Source organism: Manis pentadactyla, chromosome 10 (assembly GCF_030020395.1).
Source record: "Manis pentadactyla isolate mManPen7 chromosome 10, mManPen7.hap1, whole genome shotgun sequence".
In the NCBI taxonomy this organism is placed as follows: Eukaryota; Metazoa; Chordata; class Mammalia; order Pholidota; family Manidae; genus Manis; species Manis pentadactyla.
The window spans coordinates 43,996,951-44,002,152 of NC_080028.1; the positions used below are offsets into that span (position 1 = coordinate 43,996,951).

The 5,202-nt window shown below is 32.3% G+C and overlaps 1 pseudogene; it reads right to left on the reverse strand.

Annotated features, from left to right (window-relative positions):
• Positions 1-3,945: 3,945 nt before the first annotated feature.
• On the reverse strand, positions 3,946-4,884 carry LOC118921186 (olfactory receptor 6C2-like; annotated as a pseudogene).
• Positions 4,885-5,202: the final 318 nt, after the last annotated feature.

Consider the following 5,202-nt stretch of genomic DNA (forward strand, 5'->3'; position numbering starts at 1 on the left):
GCCCACTGTATATGCTCACACCCACACAGATACATATTCATAGACATATATCTGAAATAAAAATGTGAATAAATTACTAATAACCCTTAGGTGCCCTGCTCTCTGATGTTCTATGTTCTAATGTATCTTATTAAAAAATAAATACAAATATCATCTAATTGATTTTATAGTCTACTAAATGGTCATGACCTGTATTTTTTTAAAATTAACTTTTCATGAATGCTGTGAATAGTATTGTCCTAGCAAAACGTATTCTTACAGAATAGTTTTTAAATGTGCACTCACAATTTAATTTGCAATTTGGAATAGATTGGTTCATAGCACATTTGTTCCCCTAAGACTATTTCCCATATCATTAAACAAAATTTTACTCAGTTTCACTATCTGCTTCTAACCATTTCTTTAACTATAATAAATTAAAAACTCATGACATGTGTCTGATACACAAGATGTTTCTAGATCCTCTACCAATGAAGCTGAAGACTCTGTTCGACTACATGAGTCATCCTACATGGACTACTTGTCTGGAAAAAAATTTCGTCTAATCATTTATGTGTTTTTCCCTCCCCCTTACTCCGTCTATTTGCTGATTCTGAATAACACTTTCTTATTCATTCCTGATTTCTTCTTGAACTAATAAGAGAAGTCCTTCCAAAACTCTGAAGGCACATTAATAATGTTTTTGTGTCCAAATAGAGGATCTAAAAACATTGTTGAAAATGGGATTTTAAAAATCTTGTTTAATGTAATAACCACAGACTGTAGGAGACTGAGATATAGAGTTAATTCAAGGTAATATTTACCCTCAGACCTAGATCAAGTTATATTATTCATTATGTGGACTCAATTTTAAAACTATTCTGACACCTCTTACTTTTGCCATGTCCCTGACTCTAATTTAGGGGATTCTCGTTGGCTTTTACTTTCGGTGGTGGAAATGTTCAGAGTGGCCCCTAAGTTACGTCATAACCTGACTATATACTCATTACATATGTAATACCTGCATGAGGGCAAAAAAAGTTTTAATTGACTTATTCCTGTGTTTGGCAGAGAAACAGTTTTCCTTTTATGGATTCTCTTCCTGTTTCCTTACCACACCTCCCAGAAATATATTAACACCAGAGATTCAAACTCTTAAATTATGAATTTGGACCATCAAGTTCTCAGTGGTTATTCCTCAGCTAACATCAACGAACTACATTAATACCTGCTAAATGATTTGTTCACCAATGCTTGTTTAAGGCCTTAAGTAAATTGAAAAATCTCTGTATCATTTACTATATAAATTCTAATTAATTGGCTATGTGAGGGTTTCACGTAATTGCTTTAAAGTAGTCCTTTTTTCAGAAGTGGGAGATACTCTGTACTCACCATCTGCCCATTTCCCATAGTAAATCTCCGAGAGTTTACAGGTTTTGGTAAAGAGATGCAGGGAAGACCCTGGTTTGTTGCTTTAGGATGAGCCAGGCATTTCCAAGAATGTGAGCATCACACAGCTAACAATAAATGAACAATTTATTAAATAAACAATTTATTAAATTTATTAACAATAAATTAAATGAATAGTTACAATAGATTAAGCAATTAAAATAATTAAATAGACTAATAGACCTGAGACATAGAAATGAAAACATATAGAGGTCACCTACCTCTCTTTCCTTCAGTCTTAACACAACTGTGCCTTACACAACCCTGGAAATTTTAAGCCTTGTCCTCACTTCCAAATATCTTGAAAATAAATTGTCCCTACTGTTTGACACTATATGTTTACTTCTTTGTCTTTTAGAAAACTGAACATTTTAGAGAGTGCAGTAATGTAAATTATGTCAGCAGATGATTTCTGATTCAAGGTTGTTTCTAGAAGCCCTTCATTTCACCTAGTTTTAGGTGACCTACTATTTGTTGATATACAAATCCAGCCCTATCAAAGTCTCCAATCAATTCAAAATTTTAAATTCTTGTTTCTTTAACAATTTAAGTAACTATTCATATCTCTCTACTTTTGTAAAATGTATCAAACTTGTTTCTTAAAGAAGATAATTTTCTAAGTCTCTCAAAGACCACAGACATTGATTGAAGTCAGGTATTTGTCCATGAACATCCTGAGGGTTAGAAGGATGAGTAAAGGGTTACATAGGCTTGTAAATTACAGGTGAATTATGATCCGATGTTATTTATTAGTGTTTTGTGTAACCTTTTGGCAGCAGTGGGGATCGTGTCTTCAGAGAATTGAAGATTGCACAATGATATTCAACATTGGACTTACACAAAATAAAAATCTAATGAAAAAGAGCAAGAATACCTTTTCCTACTTTTCTATTCAATAACATTATAGCTGCTAATAGCTGTAAGAAAATAGTTACCCCTTTTCTCCTTTGATAACATATTTTTAATTAAAGTAATTCTTATTTAAACAAATTAACATAACAAAAATAGAAAAATTAAGCCTAATGGTAAAAACCACTGTTAATGTCTCTATTATGCACTTCCTTAGATTTCCTATGTAAATATATTCATATTAATGGGTATATTCACAAATATGAAATATCCTTTATGGGTTGTTTTTCAAAACACTTTGACAAAAACTAAAAATTCTTTTTGTCTTAATACCTATAAATATGTATAATCACTTGGGGAATATGTAACATTTATTTTGCTGTGCTCCATTATACTTTTAAATCAATCCTAACAGTTAAAACTGTGCTTTCTTAAAATACTTCCACTACTATAAAAAATGACTACCTCAAGCTTATTATGACTCTATAATTTTTATTATAAATTTATATTACTTTTTAAATAGACATTCAGCTATGATGCAGAATATGTTTTGTACAAATATCTTTTTCCTCTTTAAATATTTCCTAGAACTGAGCATTAATTTTTATTACTTCTTATATATTAACAACTTAATTGTTATGTATGTTGGAAATATTTTACCACTTATTTGTTGGTTTTTATTTATGTTTATGCTGTTTTCTTTACATAGAATCTCATGTCACATTTTACATGTTGCATCTCATGTATCAATGATGTGATAGAGGTGGTAATTATCACTACAATAGCAATCATATGACAATATATAAATGTATCAAATCAACATATTGTACATCTTGAGTTTACACATGTTATATGCCAAATACATTTCAATAAAAATGAACAGAATGGTTAGGTGATAGTCACCTAGATTAAAGAAGAAAACCTAGAAGGATTTATGTCTTCGTATTATAACTTCACAAGGAGAAAGAACTAAATTGTGGGGCAATAGACATGGCTGTGTCTAAATGACAACAGACCATGCTTGAACAAGTAGGCACTTCTCTAATCTTAAGTAAAATGTCATCTTATTGTGACATTCTAGATCTGGTCCAAGTTTCCTATTCTACTGCATTTAATAGGATACCAGGATATTCTTTGAGGGATCACATTTTTCCACTGATTGCAAATATAGAAAATATGATCATAATTTTTTCCAGATGCTTGGTATTTGATTTATGATGCTGCTTACAATAAGTTTTCATTTTACTTGATATGTCTGTTTTGACTATTTTTTTAAAAAGATAGTTTTATTAATACCTTAAAACAACTATGAAATATTTTTTCCTAATACAAAGGTTTCTTTGAACACGTGAATTAAAGGAGTTTCACAAAATTATTGTTCCAAAAATCATAGATACTATATTTAACATGTTATAAATTTCTTAAAGAATAATATTAGAAATGCTTAGTGAGAGATTAAGGAAGATTTTGTTTCCTTGAACACATTCTTTTAATGATAGAGGAAACTTTCATTGATACTGAAGAGAGTAAGAACCTCCAAGTAGGTTCACAATCAAGCTTTGAAGGGTTACTTGAAGGTTAACCTGATGGAACTAGTTAGGCCTTTGAGAAAAAATGTTAAGGAATGAATCTATTGTTTTCATTTGACTTTTCAAATAGAGTGTGCTCTTACTTGTGTGAGATAAATGCGATTTTTTTTATTGTGTCACTGAAAGCTTGTTTCACTTGCTTATTACTCAAAGTATAAATGAAGGGGTTCAACAGAGGGGCAACAGATGTAGTGGGCAGGGATACCCCTTTATTGATGTCTACCTCTTCTTTGACTGAAGGCTTGATGTAGATGAAAATACAGCTTCCATAGGTGATGGAAACAACAATCATGTGAGATGAACAGGTAGAAAAGGCTTTCTTTCTTTGTGACTCAGAAGGGAATCTTAAAATTGTCCTGATGATGTATATGTATGAAAGAACAACGCCTATCAGTGTAATGATGAATGTCAGTACTGCACAGATTATAACGACCTGTTCTATGAACCATGTATCTGAGCATGAAATCTTAAAAAGAGGAGACGCATCACAGCCAAAATGGTCAATGATATTAGAGTCACAGAATTCCAGCTGGAGACCCATACCTAGCGGTGTGATGATGATCATCAACCCAGAGACCCAGCAGCAGAGGACAAGGATGGTACAGACTCTGCTGTTCATGATGCTCCTGTAATGCAGGGGCTTACAGATGGCCACATAGTGGTCATAGGACATGGCTGCCAGGAGAAAAAATTCCGTGGCCCCAAAAAGTACAATAAAAAATATTTGACTGGCACAAGCATTATAAGTAATGGCATTGTCCCCAGTTGACATACTGTACAGGAATCTAGGAATACAGACTGTTGTGAAAGAGATTTCTATGGTGGAGAAATTTCAAAGAAAAAAATACATAGGTGTTTTCAGATGAGAATCCAAGAGTGTAAGAATGATAATGGTCAGATTTCCAGTAATTCTCAGCATGTAGGTGAGAAAGAGGAAGATAAAGCTCAGAACTTGCACCTGTGGGTCCTCTGTAAGTCCCAACAAGATGAATATTGTTATTGCTGTGTGGTTTCTCATTATTGCCTTGATGTTTTAGGCAATCGCCATGTAAAAAGTCAAAAGGGAAGTATCTAAACAGAAAAAAAGGAAATTATGACACAAAAATTTTTGAAACAGTATATGGAAAAACAAGATTAATAGAATCACAAGTTGATGCTTAGACAGGATGAATACCATGACTAAAACTGTTGTGAGATTGATCTAGAATAAAAGAGAAAAGATGAATTTTATAAGGGAAGGAAATATATGACATCATTACAGATTATACAGATATTAAGAAGATAAACATGGAATATTTTGAAAAGCTCTGCAGAGCAGATTTGGGAACTTAGGTGA